The sequence below is a fragment of the Heterocephalus glaber genome, unplaced genomic scaffold, assembly GCF_053883595.1.
Source record: "Heterocephalus glaber isolate CG9 unplaced genomic scaffold, H.glaber_assembly_v1.0 deba00000621, whole genome shotgun sequence".
In the NCBI taxonomy this organism is placed as follows: Eukaryota; Metazoa; Chordata; class Mammalia; order Rodentia; family Bathyergidae; genus Heterocephalus; species Heterocephalus glaber.
The window spans coordinates 14,748,315-14,765,878 of NW_028258153.1; the positions used below are offsets into that span (position 1 = coordinate 14,748,315).

The following is a 17,564-nucleotide window of genomic DNA, read 5'->3' on the forward strand; positions in this document are numbered from 1 at the left end:
TGGGAGTGGTGGTACGTCAGCCCAGAAGCCTCCTTCTCTGTTCTGGGAGCAGTGCTACAGCAGCCCAGCAGTCTCCTCCTCTGTGCTGGAATCAGAGGTATGGCAGCCCAGAAGCCTCCTCCTCTGTGCTTGAGAAACCTAGGGTTTCTAAAACACACCCATGTCTTCAGTTATTTTAAAATGAAAAAAATATTATTTCTAAGACAAAGAAAGTCATTTTCCTAATTTTCTTGTTTATTACAATGAAACTCCTATAACATTGATGATGTATTTTTACTTCCCCTACATTAAGAGATAGAACACTCTCAGATATAAATTCACTGAACTTCCAATCAAAGTCATGTTTAAAAGTAACAAGTTCATCTAGAGATTGGTAATGACTTGGGTAAAATTTCATGATCTTCAGATAGCTTTCACTACACTGAGCCTTATTTAATCAATAGTCTTAGTATTGAAGAGTGGCTTAAAGTCAGCTTGAGCTTCACAGTTGCCTGGTCCTTTTGGTAAATTGCAGAAGACTCTACCAATGACAGAGAGAAATGAGACCCATATTTCCTTGCAACCTAGTGACCAGATTGTCATATTATCTATACAAGTAAATGTTAGACCAAATTCTGTCACTTAAACAAATATCATTGACCAGCAGTCAGAAAAGTGACTGTACAGACAATGCAGGTTACTGCGATCTGTTTGTGCAGTCCAGCTCACTGGTTTTCAGGCATCAGACAAGTATGGTGGATTAAAAAAGAAAAAGGTGTTCCAAGGTAGATGTAATGGTCCTTTACCAGTGAGTACTATCAGCTTTCTGGGCAGGACAGGCAATGGAATCACCTGTTTAGTTGTGGGGATGAAATACGTTTGGGTCCTAGAAGTAGAGCACCTTTCAAAAGGTGGTGGGTTTTTGGCTTCTTCACATTTTTAAGTCTCTTTCTAGAGGTGCCTGTTCTGTATTTCTAGCCAATCCGCATGTGTTTAACTTGACTCAATTCAGCACTGTAAAAGTATTTCTAACTTTTCTCCTGCAAGCTAATGAATTCTCTAGTCGGTTCACAGAACATCTGAAGTACTTAAAACCAGTGGGTCTGGATCCCTGAACAGGGTTTTTAAAATACTAAAGAACTGCTGATATAATAAATGAGAAAGAAATATGAAATTCATCAGAATTAAAATGAAATCCCTTCTGCCGATTCTAACCAAAAAAATTAAACAAAATGGAAAGATTACAAAAGAAGCATTCTTACACACTATTGTCTGAGAGTAACTATCACAAAAGACTTTCAGACTACAACATTGCAAAAATACCCCTACAACCTTACACAAAAAGTACTTCTGCAAGTACATCTGTCTGGCATCTGTCTGTTAAACCTCAGACTGACAGAAGCCCCTCATGTTATCAATCATTGTGGTCAAGGACCATTGTTTCAAAATATCTGAGGTAATATTCCTCAGTTTTTTCTTTAGAAACTTCCCTTTGATTCAACCTCCTTAAATATTCCCATAGTTTATTATGGCATGCATATTCCCAATTGCAATGCTCTTCTTTTTTGTTTTGTTTTGGGGTTTTTTTGTGGTACCGGGGATTGAACTCAGGGCCTTGCATTTGTGAGGCAGGCAGGCAGAGTACCACTGAGCTAAATCTCCGGCAGCAATGCTCTTCTTTTCCCAAGTAAATATTATTCTTCAGAGAATAATTAAATTTAGGTTTTAAATTTAGGTTAAAGAAACTTTTCTGCTCTGAGGGTATATATTAAAGTACATGCATACATCATACTCTATGTATTTAAAGAATGTAAGTATTTAAGATAAAATTACAGGTATGTAATACTGAGTATTTGTTCTGCATTATGCAACTTGGGCCACTGAGATAGTGTCTGAGTAACACTGAACCTCTCCAATGACTTTTGCTCTCCCTTCCTCTACCTTCCTCCCCAGGAGTTGAAGCTCAGGAATAAGCCTTGGGGGGAAAAGTCATCAAGGTTGTCACCTTCATGACAGGTACCTGAACCACTGCAGGAGGCCATGAAGATTTAGTAGAAAGGTCCCAGAGGAAACGATTTCTTGTAGAACTCTATTGCTCTTGGAATTCACCCATGTACAGTGTTTTTTCTATTACCTTTCTCGTTTTCCTTGCAAGCTGGTCACTCTGGTAAATTGGGCCTGGAGGTGTCTTTCATCACATTTTGGATGCCAGAAAAGGGGAAAATGAGGTTCAGAACAATTATGTTTGTTAAGGATCTCTCTCTCTCTTCTTTTTTCTTTTTCTTATCTCTTTCTATCTCTATGTCTCTTCCTTTCTCTTATAAGACTTTTGACAAAAGGGAAATAGAAACATGCCCTTTTCTGTTATGGTTTGTGTCTAGATGTCCCCCCAAAGCCCCAGGCGGATGAGGTGGGACTTTCTTTTTCAGAGGTAGTTGAATCTGGAATGTGTAGTGCTGGGGTTAAGGGCCTGTGATTACTAAACACTAGGTTCAAGTGATTAGTTTGGCACTGCCCTAATCCTGGTAGCCTGAATAAGATAAAAGGGGCAGAAAGATGCTGTTAATCTCTCTTGTTGCCTTTGCTCCCTTATGTGTGCCATGTTTTTTCTCCTCTGCAATGCCTGTTCGCCATCCCTGCCTTGGAGCCAGCCAGTTATGGACTAAAACCTCTAGGAACTGTAAGCCAAATAAATCCATTCCCCTCCAAAAATAAAAAGGGGTTAATTAGATGAAAGCATGGAGATTTTCACCAGAAAACCAGTATGTCCCAAAAAAGAATCAAATGTAATTTTCTGAAGTGATGATAACATTCTAACCTCCATGGAGTACAGACTACGCAAGTGTATGCATTTGGTATGCTCCATATGTACACATATAAACTTTGTGCGGTTGACTTTATGTAAATTTTATCTCTAAAGGAAAAAAATTAAATATATATTGAAATACTGTATAGTTGATGATGTCCATGCTAAAATATTTAGGGAGAAGACTATCAATGTCTGTGATTTTCTTTGCAATGCATCTTTTAAAAAATTGGTGGGTGGTAGAAGGGATAGATAGATTGATTCTTGGATTAAAAAGCAAGCTCAGTAAAATGCTAATGATGGACTAGGATTGCAGGTATTCTCTGTAAGTAAAATTCAACTGTGCTGTATATTTTGTTATATAATAAAACATTGATATATATAAAGATATAAATAATATGCTAATAAATTTGACATTTGGATTTAATAATGAAAAAAAAAAGAAACAGGCCCTTTTTACCTGCATAAATCTAGATGTTAGCATGAAAGAGTAAAAAGAGACATCCAAATTCACCTTGACATGACAAAGTAATGTAAGAGGCCAGGAGGGATTTTGGGTCATATCCATAGGAAATAGTAAGGTATATCCATACTTGGATTCTTTCTCAGGGTACCTGTAAGGGCAGCTCTGCAGTGGTCATCAAGATTGAAGCTTGGACCTGTACCCCAGTGCAGTGCCAAAACACCTTAGGTATTCATCCCTTTTGATGACTAATAGCTCTTGTTATTTAAAATCTGTGGTAAATAAGATTTATGATAAAGAGGAGAGGAAAAATAAATTGGTGAATATGCTGATAAAACATCCGCAAACTTGCCAGGGCAGAACCAAATGTTTCCCATTTTGCAATCACATCACTGTTGCATTTGTTAAAAAGATGACTGCCTGAGGGGCACTACCTTCTAGAATACATTTCACTGAGATCCAGCGCTAAGGGACACCAAACTAACATATACTTAAAAGATAAAATACTATGTTACTGTAGGAAAGTCTTCTCAATTCCAGATGTTTTAGTGCTACATGTAATCCCCAACGTCATTTTCTTTTCTGTACTTTTCATTCAGTTCCTTCTAAGCTACTTAGGAGAAAAGAACAATATTCATGTAATCTCTGAGAACCTGAAACAATTAGATTCAGAACAAAAATATTCAGCTGATCATCATTTTAATACCATAGCTAAAGCTTTTCCCTTTTCCTTTTGAATCTCTCCCATAAACAAGAAGATGCATTTAGAACTAATTACACAAATACTGGTTAGATCATTGTATTCTACAATAGTCTTCAATTAGATGCAATGGTACTATATTTGAAAGAGAACTTTGTACTACCTAAAAAGCTCTAATTTGAAAGACAATGTATATGCCCAGAGACTTTCATGCTATATATTGAATATTAATGCTTTCTAGAGACCTTCAGAACTTTTCAAACATTTCTCCTTAAATGTGGCCATGAAAAACACTTCCTAGGTGTTTAAAAATATTTCAATGATGAGGAGTTCATATTAATTCTTACTTCAAGTCACCTGTACTTATTTAGGACTATTGTACCAAATAAATATAAACTAATATTGATATTACAATTAAAGAAAGTACACTGCAAATGTTGGATTTAGAATCATTATGAAATTAAGAAAACTATTAGAAATTTAGTCAGATAACTGTCAACAAAAGAACAAGATGAATTGAGGTATTTCCCCTGACCTGGTATTTTCTCAATGTAGGAAATTCTAGGATACTTTAACCCTCTGCATCTATTTAGTTGGAACACATGCATTATTTATTCAACAAATATTTAGTATACACCAATGCTATCCTAGTTCTAGGTCTATTCTAGTTCTGACACTCACAACCTAGTTTGAAAATAGTTTTACTCATATGCTGGAGGCACTTAAGATAGTTCCAGAATATACAGAAACTCTGACCCCATAAGTATTCATATACCTATGGATTTTATTTGGAAATGTGAAAAGGCAGTACTGCTGTCACTATAAATGAAATGAAGAATTCCAGAATAAATTTTTCATCCCAGAGCCAAATCTTAAACCCTCTTGTTCTCAATTTCACACTGAAATTATTACCCAGTGTGATGGAAATCTTTCTATACCTCTAAAGGAAGAGTTCTACCAGAAATGTGATATTTTAAGTAAATTGTGCAGGAAATACAATTAGCCCACAAAGTAAAGGAAAGCATAAACCTGTCACTGTTTATAGGCAGAGGGGTAATGAGCCAGAGGGAAAAGTGAATTTATTTTTGAACATGCCATTCCCACTAAAAATCATTTCAATTAGAAGAAAATATAAAGATGACTAGAAGACAAATAGAAGTAGGGCAGTAACTGTGGGAAGAATCTCAAACTTATCCGGACCTTCAGGTGAATACATTAAATGGGAATCCATGAACTTCCTGCAACTATGAATTGCAAAGACTGTGATTGTGTAATATTATCTTCAAACTTTCATTCAAGAACATAAGCCATCCAAATCAGAATAAAGAACTTTAGGAAAAAGAAGACAATAAATATAAAATAAATTTTTAGAGTTATAAATATGGGTTCATGTTTAGAAATAGTTTCTAAAGAAGATGCATTAAAATAATAATCTTGATGTACAATTACAGATTATGTCAACAAATTCAGAGAGAGGGTAAAGTCAAATATGTTCTTAAAGTTTCATCTTTCCCTAGGAGAAGCTGAAGTTGATAGTGAAATAATTTGAAAATATCTTAATGTCAAATTATCTGGCAATGAGTGTAAAACTTCAAAGTAACTAGCAAAAAAGGAAAAAATTAAATGGAGGAAATATAATCAATTCTCAAAGATAAAGAGGTTTATATACATTGGATTCATTATCTCATAAAATTATAGTGAGATGAAATATACAAAGTTGTTAGCAATGATAGTAATCTCCCTGTTTTAATGGGATTTTATTGGAAATACTTAACACTACCAGAAAGCACTACAGTGTGGGCTCCTAGAGTATTTTACAATCATGTCACTTAGCACAGGCATGTTGTGTGAATATTAATAGCTTGATTCCAGGCTGTTCATCAGCAGTGACCTTCAAGCATGCTAAATACTCTTTGTAAAGTTTGAATTTAAAGGAAGAGATCCTGCAGCTGAGCATCTGATTTCTTCTTCATGGTATAAAAGCAATAGAACTGGGAGGAATAAGGATATGCTAGTTATCATTCATATAATACTGTCTTAGTTACTTTTCTCTCATTGCTGAGACAAAATACTCAATACTTGAGTTAAAAGAGGAAGCTTTGTTTAGCTCACAGTTTGTAGAGGCTTCAGTCCAAAATTGGCTGGCTCCAAGGCAGGGTGACATGGCAGAGGAGCATTGCAGAGGAGAAACAGTTCATGGTGGGCAAAAGTAGCAAAGCATGCAAGGGGCAAGACAAGCCTCTTTCTGTTCCTTATATTATATCTAGTCCACCAGCATTAGGGTGGTGCCAATCCAACCAGTGGACTGATTAAGTAATCCTAGCACCCCTAATCCTAGCATTGCACCATGAATCAATCACACACTCTAGATCAAACCACCTCTGAAAAAGCTGCACCTATGGCTGCCTGAGGCTTTGGGGGGACATCTAGAAACAAACCATAACAACTAAGTTCATTTCAATTTATCCATAATCATCAATATACTTGAATATGATATTTTTCCAAAACATAATAATTGGGAAAATCCTCTATCCATACAGCATTTTCGTTAAATAACTATAGTGATTATTCCTTGAGATTATATTACAAGTACATATAGAGAGATCAAAAGAACACAATAGAAATCCCAGAAATAGATTATCAGTTATATGGAAACTTTATTAAATTATTGCTAGATATCAGTAAGAAAAATGGACTTTTCAATACAAACTCATCAAATATTTTATCATCCATATGGAAAAAGTTATTCTTATTTTACATCATACCGAAAAATACAAAAATATCTAAGACAATTTAGGAAAACTTTTAAAACTTTGATTTGGGAAAAGTTTAAAATTATTTTTCTAAAAAATCATAAAATGTGGGCCAGGGATTTAGCTCAGTGCTTCCACCACCTGCCTTGCAAGTGCAAGGTCCTGAGTTTGGTCCCTGGTACAAAAAAAAAAATCATAAAATGTAAAAAAAATTTGACAAATTAAAAACTTGTATGTAACTCATAAATAAAAAGGTATTCCCCGGGGCTGAGGATGTCACTTGGTGGTAGAGCATGTACTCAATATGCCCAAGACCCTGGATAAGAGAGAGAGAGAAAATGAGAGAGAGAGGGAGAAACTATTTAGGGAAGTCACAACAGACAGAAAGATCCCTAAATCTAGGGGGAAATATGGACATTCATGTACAGGAGGCACTTAAAAACCAACTAGTTGTGAACAGAAAAACACCTCCTTAGGTCATATTATAGTTTGCTGACAGAACAAAGAAAAATATTGAAGCTGCATGTGAAAAGTGCTAAAGGAAGGAGGAAATATACACCAGACTGAGAGAAGATATTGACAAACATAAAAATTATTTATATTAAGAGCCCGGGATTTACCTCAATGGTTTCGCCACCTGCTGCGCAAGCGCAAGGACCAGAGTTCAATCACCAGTACCAAAAAATATATATATATTTATATTCATAGTATATGAATACTACAAAACAAGACAGTCATAAATTAGTCTACATACAGGCAATTCACAAAAGTTAAATCTTTTTGTTCCATTAAGTTTATTAGTACATTTTAGGTATAAAATAGTTACATTCATCATTGGGAACTTGTACCTTTACATGACGCATTTTGGTTCTTATTTTTTTCCCCACTCCCCTGCCCTCCCTTCACCCCCTCCACTCTGGCCTATCTACAAAGACTTTATTTCCACTTTTTTCCTTTTCTCATATTTTTTCTTTTCCTTTCTTTCCTTTCCCCTACTCCTCCCACTTCCCCTATTTCTCTAGACCTTTTCTTCCTATTACACAATGTCAATTATACATTTTTTAAAAATTACAAAATCAAGATTTAGAGGACATTACCACAGATTTTACAGAATTTAAAAGGATATAGAAAGTATATTACAAAAATTGTTTTTGAAATAAATTTGACACCTTCTAAGAAGTACTTTGGAAGACAAATTAATGAAACTGACTCTGGAAGAAATATAAAATTTGAATAGCACCTACTAAAGAAAGTAGATTCCTAGCTTGAAAACCTACCTATATGACAACAACACACTCATCTACATTTAAACTAGTAAATTATATCAAACATTTCAAGCAGAAAAAAGAAGTAACACATCTCCCCTTATTTTAGGAAATCAACATTGAGCTAATACTAAAACTGGATAAAGATAATAGAAGAAAAAAGCATGAACATAGATAAAAATTTGTTTAACAAAACAAACTATTAGAAGTCAGATCTGGCAGTATGTAGTAAGTGATTTTATTATAGGGATGGCAGTGTTGCTTCAGCATTGGAAGATCCACCCCCATAAGTCATCATTTTAACAGAGGAAAGAAAAAAGCCATATGATCCTGTCACTAGTTGCAGAACAATTATTGGACTAAATTCCACAGCTGTTCATGATAAAAGCTATCAGGAGACTAGAAGTAGAACAGAACCTTCTCAACAGACAAAAGACATGTACTCCATACTTCCAGCAAAAACACCTTATATGAATGGAAAAGATACAATGCTTTCTCTGTAAGGTGGGGAAAAAGGGCAGATATGCCTACTTTTCATCTGTCCATTAAATTTGAAACATAGGCCCAAACCAAAAGAGTCTGCCAATAAAAATAAACAAATACCATAGGATAGGAAAGGTAGGAGTAAAATCTTTATATGCAGATGAAATGATCATCTGCAGAGAAAATACTAAGAAATCTCTAGGAGCCCCTAGAACTTGTATTTGAATTTATCAGGATTAAAAAACACAAGGTATATATAAAAATTCAGATCTATGTATACTTGCTATAAATGAATTGGATATTGAAGTTTAAAAGTTATGTAGGAGTAGAAATGACCTAGAAAAGTAAAAAGAAAAAAAAACAGTGTTGAAAGACTTTTATTACCTAATTTTAAGACTTCTTCTAAAGCTACAGTAATCAAGGCAATGGTGGCGTAAGGAAAGACATATAGAAAAATGGAATAAAACAGAGAATCTAGAAATAAAACCACACATACATGGTCCACGGATTTTTGAAAGATTATTTAACATTAACATTTTATAGAACATAAACTCAACTCAAGAGCAGAGGAAAGATAATGTTTTCAGCAACTGGTACTAGAACACCTATTATCTGTATGTAAAAAATTAACTTCAACCCTTTATTTCCATACATAAAAATAACTGGAATGGGTCTATGAACCTAAATATGAAAGACTAAAATTATAAAACTTTAAGGAGAAATTATAAGGGAAAATGTTCATGAATTTAGGGTAGGCTAGAATTTCCTAGGATACAAAAATCATGATGTATAAAAGAAAAAAATTGATAAATGAGCTTCCATAAAAATTTAGAACTTGAAAAGACATCATTAAGAAAATGAAAAGTAGTCCTTAACCAGAACATGTTTATAATACATACAACCTATGACCAAAATATATAAAGAACACTTACAGCTCATTAATAGACAACCCAATTAAAAAGTAGACCCAAGAAGATGATAAATAGCCAGTACAGCACAAGGAAAGGTTTCAACACTAGAATCAGAAAAATACTAATCAGTACAATAACAAGATAATATTATACACTCATTAGGGAGATTAAGCTGAAAGTTTTAAAAAAACAAATGTCAGCTTAACTGAATCAGTTAGAACTTTCTAATACTGCTAATGTGAACGTAAAATGATAAAACCATTTTGGAAAACAATATAGAAATGTCTTGTATTACTGTTAAGAACCAACAGTTCTGCTCTTAAGTTTTCACTTAAGAGAAATGAAAACACATGTTCACAATAGATTTGTACATACAGGTTGACTGTCCCTTATCTGAAATTCTTGGGACCAGAGGTGTTTCAGATTTTGATTTGAAATCCACTTGATCTGCAAAGAGGATAGCTACTCCTGCTTTTTTGTGCTCCTGTCATGTGGACTATAGTTTTTCACCATTTAACTTTCACTCTATGAGTTTCTTTTTGAATTTAGTGTATTTCTTGTATATAGCGTATTGTTGGATCTTGTTCTTGACCCATTCTGTCAGTCTGTTTATTTTGATTGGTGAATTTAGACCATTCACATTGATAGTTATAATTGATACATATTGACTTATCATTGTCATGACTTTTTCTTTTTGTTGTATTCTCCCCCTTTGCATTTAATTTCTTCTCATGCCCAGTGGATTCATTCTGCTGAGCTTCCTGGAGTTGTGATCCTTGTTGTCTTTTCCTAGGATATTGTCTAAAATTTTTTGGAGTGCTGGTTTGGTATTCATGAAGTTCCTAAGGTGGTCTTTGTCATGAAAGTATCTTATTTCTCCATCAATTTTGAAAGATAGTTTTGTAGGGTACATCCATCTAGGTTGGAGGCTGTTTTCCTTTTGGGCTTGAAATATGGCACTCCAAACTGTTCTGCCCTTGAAGGTTTGTGTTGAGAAATCTGCTGTGATTCTGATGGGCTTTCCTTTGTAGGTGATTTGTTTCTTTTCTCTAATTGCTTGTAGAATTTTGTTCTTCTGTTGGGTTTCTGGAATCTTAAATATTATATGGCTATGTGTAGATTTTTTTCAATCAAGGCTAGTTGGAATCCTATATGCCTCACTTATCTGTATGTCAAATTCTTTTCCTCTGCTTGGGAAGTTTTCTGCCATCACTTCTGTGAACATATTTTTTTATGTTGTCTGCACTCTCTCCTGTTTCTTCATTGACTCCAATCACTCTTATGTTATTCTTCTTTGCATTGTCTAGCAGCTGCTGGATTGATTTCTCATGGTCCCTTACTATTTTAAAGCAATTTTTCTTTTCCTGGTCACTAATTGCAATCTTTTCTTCTGTATTTGAAATTCTGACCTCACATTGGCTCATTCTGCTGTGTAGACTTTCAATGGAGTTTTTAATCTCCTGGAAATCTGTTTGCATCAGTTTTATGGATTCCATTTGCTTCCTATGCTGGGATTCCATTAGGTCCCTCAGCTCCTCTATTTTTTTTAATCTGTGTCCTCTCTAGATTTATTAATCATGTCTTGCACTATGGGCACAATCTCTGCTGTTATCTGAGAAATTATTTCTGATTTCATTTTTTCCACATCCTCTTTGGTTGCCAGTTCAGCAAATCCAGGTGGTTGCGCATCAGAATGTTCCATCTCATTTCCCTTTGGGGTTGCCTTAGGTGATCTGGAAGTCTGGGTTTGAGACTTGTTTATGTGTCCTCTCATTTCAACAGATGCAGCAGGCTGTGCCTTTGTTGAGGCAACTTTTTGCTCACCCAGTGGTCTTCAGTTCTCATCAAGCCACAGAGCTGCCTTTTCTCTGCTGCTCACCAGTACACTAATTCCTGGGTTCAGAAAGGTGGCCGTTTGGATCCCTAAGCTGACCTATTGTCTGGGTGGACTTCTGGCTGGGGCCTGAGCACACTTGGGATGATAGCTAGGTGTGCCACTGGCTAGGGCCCCTATGTACCTGTTGTCTGGGAGGGTCTTTAGCTGGGGGCTGTGCACCCCAGTTCCTGTTGTGTGAGCAAGCTTCTGTCTAGGGTCTTGCACACTTACTGATGGTATTGGGGGGAACCTCTGGCTGTTGCTTGTGTGCCTGTGCAGCTCTTTCCCAGGCAAGCCCTTGGCTTGGACCAGTGTACTGAAGCCTCTGGGGTTGGGGCAGAGTCCTGGCTGGGATTTGCTTGCAGCCACGCTACTCTGGTCCATACTGCTGCTCCCCCAACTAAGGTGGTCTGGTATGCCTTTATTGCAGAGACTTTCTTCACTTTTCTGGTGGGCTTTAATTTTCATCAAGGGGCCTCAGAGAGGCCCTCTTTATATTGTTCACTTCTACTCTATCTTCTCAAGCACAGAACAATGTCCATTATGACCTCTGCAACTCTGTGGTGTGGATCCAGGTAATGGCTCAGCACAGTGGGGGAGGGAGGTGCTGGCACCCAAGAGGCTCACCTCCTCAGTGCTCCTGGGCCAAAAGTTAAATCTTAATGGTCAATAAAGCATATAAGCAGAAATATCCAATCCTACTTCTAACTGAAGTATAAATTAAAATAGAATATGATGTATATCTATTTATATTGGAAAAATGATTGAAAATTTTCAGTTTTTTAAGTTTTGGTAAGAATTTGTAGCATCTGGATGTCTCACCCACTGACAAGAATGTACAAGTGAGACCCATCTTTGGAGATAAATGCTATATCTGACAAAGTTGGAGATGCCTATACCCTAAGCAAGTCCAATCTCCCTGACCTAAAGAAACTCCTGAAGATATACAAGCATAGATATATAAGAATGCTCATTTTGGTATCAAAATTAGACTGTATAAATAAGTTACAATGCTTTTGTATAGTGAACTATTACACAATGAATGAACTATTACACAATGAAGATAAATGAATTATAGCAACAAGTATCAATGTGGCTAAATCTCAGAAACAATGCCAAGTTAATAAAGCTAGATGAAGAAGTATTTGTGTAGTTCATTATGAGTTTCTCTTTTTATCAGATTTTATTTTCCAGAGAAATTTTAGGTTCACATCAAAATTGAGAAGTAGATACAGTGATTTCCCTTATATCTCCTGCCTTTATGCATATATTAAGTTTAAGAGTTCTTTGTATACTTTGGATAACAATCCTTTATCAGATTTTTTTTGTTAATAGTAGTATGATTAATTTTAGTTTTTTCCATTAAGTTTATTGGTACATTTTAGTTTAGTTTACCTTTACATGATGTGTTTTGGTTCTTGTTTTTTCCCCATTCCCCTGCCTGTTTTTGCAAACATATTTCCTTTTTTTTTTTTTCCAGTACTGGGAATTAAACTCAGAACCTTGTGTTTGCCAGGCAGACATGGTGCTACTGAACTACATCCCTGGCCCTATTTGTAAGCATATTTATGAGTCTCTGGATTATCTTCTTTTTCTTCTGACAGTGTTTTCTTTGCAGATCAAAAGTTCTGAATTTTAATGAACCCCAATTTATCAATTGTTTCTTTCATGGATTATGCCTTTGTGTCATACCTAAAAGGTCTTTGTAATACTCTAGATCATCTGGGTTTTCTCATGTCATTTTCTCAGTTGTTACTGTTTAAAATTTTTTTTTGCTTCTTTCCATCTTTGTTTTTATTCTCTTACTCCATTACATGTGTATTAAATATTTTTGGTTGGCCCACAGTCCTTGAATATTCTTTCTCTTCGTTTCTTTCAATTCCTTCCAAACTTCCTACTTTCCTTCCTTCACTCATTCCTTCCTTTCTCCTTCCCTTTTTCCTTTCTTTCCTTTATTTTCATTTCATTTCATTTATTTATTTGGTCTTTTTTTTCTCTTTGCTTTTCAGGTTTGGAGGTTTCTGTTGATATTGTTTTGAGCACAGAGATCATTTCCTCAGATCTGGTCTACTAATAAAACCATCAAAGGTATTCTTCATTTCCATTATACTGTTTTACATCTCAAATATTTCTTTTGTTTTTTTTCTTAGGATTTGCCTTTATCCATCTGTTCTTGCAAAGTATCTATCCATTATAGTTTTTTGCATGTTAATCATAGTTACTTTAAAATCCTGATCTGGTAATTTTAACATCCCTATCATGTCTAGTTTTGATGCTTGCTTTACCTCAAGTTGTGGTTTTTGCCTTTTAGTATTCTTTGTAATTTTTTCTTGACAGCCAAACATGATGTACTGTGTAAAAGAAATTTCTGAAAATAGGCTTATAATAATAAAGTAGTAAGGCATGGAGGGACTATTGAAAGCATCCTATAGTCCTGTGAATAGATCTTAGTCATTTACTGAGCTTATTCCTTTGGACTGTGAACCTCACAAGTGTTTCTGTTTTTTCTCCCCTCTTAGGTAGGACAGGGTGTCTAGGAAGGGCTAGAGTTGGTTATTTCTCTTCCCCAAGGTCAGTTAGGCTCTGATAATATCACAAAAGGTTAGGTCTAGTTAGCTAGTATCTCTGAGGGTAGGCCTTGTTAAGAAGGGTAGCATGCTCTGATTTACTCCAAAATGGTTCCTTTTTTCCTTCCCCACTGGGAGCATGAAAGGATTTTTCTCCAATATTTATGCAAGAACCTGGTTGAACTCCTGGAGGTAAAACTCACAAAAGGTAAGGCTTATTAATGGGTCCCTTGGAGTTTTTAATCTCTCAATTTGTCTATACTGAGCCTTCAGAAATTTGTAAATTATAGTACAGTTTTTTCTAGCACATCATTAGACTCTGTGGAAGTTTCTACATGGATCTCTGCTGTATTCATGTGTTCATCTCTCCAATCTTGAGGCAGTAACTTGTTCTGTGTCTTCATCGCTCCTGTGGATCCAATAGGAGTTGACTTTTCAGCCTGTTCAGCTCTTTACTTGTTAGTGTAGAGTGGTGATGTCCAAGCTCCTTACATATGGGACTGGAAATTGAAATTATTCCGGAGTGACTCTTTTCAACACGGTTCCCTACATTTCTGTATGCATAAAATACTTCATGATTTTTATTGAGAAGAAAATGAAACTAAAACTTTAATTATAAGTACTAGGAAACAAACAACTAGTATTCCTTGTCAGTGTGCTCCAGAGGGGGAATATATATTTCATATAATTTATCTATTTTTTCTTTCTTTTTTTTTTTTTTTTTTTTTTTTTGGTACCAGGGATCAAACTCGGGTGCCTGCGCCTGCGCAGCAGGCAGCGAAACCACTGAGCTAAATCCCGGGCCCAATTTATCTATTTTTGAAACCACAGAATCACAGTCTCTTCACAAAAAAATGTTGGAGTTTGATAGCATTAAAGGCAAACAAATAATGAAGGAGCCTCCATCGTATTCCTTTGAATCTGAAAAATAACCTTACACAATAAATCATAGACTCGCATATATAACCTACAGAGGCTGCATCTGGAAGTATTAAACAAAAATCAAGAGAAAGGCAAAGAAAGTAGCAGTTAGACTAATGGAGAAGGCTAAATATATATATGTGGGATTGCAAAATCAAGTAAATAAAAATACAAGCTGCTTAGTTAAGTTTGAATTTCAAATAAACAACAAATAATTTTCTAGTACAAGCATATCCTAATATAAAGATACCCTTGTAACTCAGAAATTCACTCAATCCATGGGATTTTCTGTTAGAAATTAATGTGGACTAGCAAAGACAAACAAAGAAAGAAAAAACAGAACTTGCCTGTCTGCCAAATTAGTTTGAATTTTAGCCCTCTAGCTATGCAACTCCAAGCCAAGTTTCATTTCTCTAGGCTCCATTTCCTTATGTATTAAAAAAAAGGATAATAATACCTATCTTATAAGAGTACTAAAATATCATGTACAAGACCATGGCTTATACTAGTAGTTACTCAGTAAATAATTTTTAAAATAAATTTAACAATTATCAAGGAGCTGGGGATGTAGCTCAGTCGTAGAGCACTTAGCCTAACATGCATGAGACCCTGAATTCAATTCCTAGCACCACACACAAAAAAGTAACAAGTATTGAATGCTTTATATCATTGTCTTTTTACTAGTCTTGGGCTATGTTGCGGTCAGGGTTTGCAAAGGATGTAGATTTAATACAGTACACATAATTTATAGGATTATTTTATAATAGTCACCCAAAAAGTCAAATGCAGAGGAGTGCAAGAGATCTAACCACACATTAGAGGTCCAAAGAATCCAGCCAATGCCCTGGATCCCACAACAATGTCCTGCACAAGTCCAGCTGAAGGCCTACAGTCCAAGGCAATGTCCTCCCTGATTCCAGCCAGTGGCCTAGAGCCCACAGCAATGTCTCAAGCTTGTCCATATCAAGGATCTGCATCTGGAAGGCCCAAAGGCCAGTGGTAGATGCCGGAAAACCTACGCTGGTGGGGTGAAGAATTTGTGCCACCAGGCTAAGGGATCTATATTGGAGCCAGGAAGTGATGCTCATGGTGAAGATCATAGCTCTCCTGATGAGAACAGCAGCCATTCCCAATGACAGTGAGGCCTAGAGGACAGCCAAGTTCACATCAGGAAAACCAAACACGGCAAGCTTCTCCTAAAACATCAATAGCCCATCATCTTCCCCTCCAGGTCTCTTTTTATGCCATTGGTAGCAATCCTCAGGTGGGTCTTCCATGCCCAACCATGCTATTCAGTTCAGCTGGGCATTTCAAGTTGACCATTAGGTAATCCACCACAGACTATAAAGATAGATAAAATACCATCTCTTGTTTCAAAAGCCCTCAAGTTTTGTTTTGTGGAAGATATTTACAAACCATATAAAACAAACTATGACCCTGCAACACTGAATGTTCTTTAAGAGCATTGTACAAAAGACAGCCAATCACTTGCTCAGCAATCATCACTATGTCTCTCTCTACATCAGACACCAAGGTTTTGGCCTTACATTCAGGGGCCTCCATGATCTAGTGTAGGAATATCTTTGTAGCTTTATGCTCTATGCCTCCTCCAGCACACATACTCTCCATTCACAGTTCTTGGTTATATTTCACAATTAGATGGTTTTGCCTCTATTGTTTTCACCAGTTCTCCTATTTATATGCTTGTCAAAACCCAACCTCCTCTTTAAGACAGTACTAAATATACTTTCTGCTACATTGTTCTCATTTCCTTCAGTAAGAATTAGTCTTTTCCTCCTCTTTTCTAGCAAGTAAATTCATCTATACCATTGTTGTTGAATTTGAACCTAGATATTGGTTAATCCTATGTCGGTCCACCTCTTATCCTGGATGGTCATGGGCAGGACATTTATTCATTTTTGTGTCATCTTCAGACATAGCATATGGTTCATGTGAAGTCAATGTTTATGCTATTGTTCCAAATAAAATTAGTCTATGATTCCCATGAATCCAAATAAATAAGGTTTTGAATTAAATTGAGTCATGAAAACTTGACCCCCCTTTTTTTGTAGTCTTGACACAGAATTCCCAAGATGACACACTCCAGTGTGGATGGAAATACATCAAGTATATACTGTAAAATAAAACAACATTGCAAAGGAATGTGTAAAGTATAATCCTGTTTTTATTTTAAAGTCATCATCATCATCATCATCATCATATGTTGTTATATATGAGGAACACTGAAAAATATATACTAACTTACTATTTTTATAAAATTATGAAAAGTTTATCCTATATCTGTTAGACTACTGCATCATTTAAATGTTTTATAATGAACAGATATTAGTCTTATAAAGAGAAAAAATAAACTATTTTAAAAAATAGATTAATAATCCCAGAAGTTATATCATTGCCTCTTATTTTCGTTATTTTTATGTTAAATTTTCTACTTTTATTTGGCATTAAAATAAGAGTTTTCTTAAAATAAGCAAGTGGTAGTCATTTTATTTCTAAAATTTAAAAAGTAAACATTTCCTATGCCTTTCTTTTCTTCTGTATTTGAGATCCAAAAGAAGTAGTAATGATACATTATACCATTTGGTCTACTATAAAGTAAAAAAAAAAAAGATTAACTAAAAATATTGTTTAAATTTTTTGTTTGTTTCCATTTTTCTGACATACTTAGGCACTTTATTTTTTGATGTGATGCTCTTCTGTGGAAGTTGAAAACAAATTTCTCCAATACTGTACATAGCTGGTCAAGTGGAAACTAGTCAGGTGCACTATTGATTTCGCAGAGAGGTAAGGAAGCAAGCACTTCAATATTTTCCTAGCCC

The 17,564-nt window shown here is 35.4% G+C and overlaps 1 long non-coding RNA gene across 1 annotated transcript in view; it reads left to right on the forward strand.

Moving 5' to 3' along the window:
* Positions 1-14,877, forward strand: part of LOC147829365 (uncharacterized) — a 51,179-nt gene extending 36,302 nt beyond the window's left edge. Inside the window, exons 3-4 of the long non-coding RNA XR_015449084.1 lie at positions 12,717-12,792; positions 13,246-14,877. This is a non-coding gene — a long non-coding RNA (uncharacterized LOC147829365). The remainder of the gene's footprint in view (positions 1-12,716; positions 12,793-13,245) is intronic.
* The last annotated feature ends 2,687 nt before the right edge of the window (positions 14,878-17,564 follow it).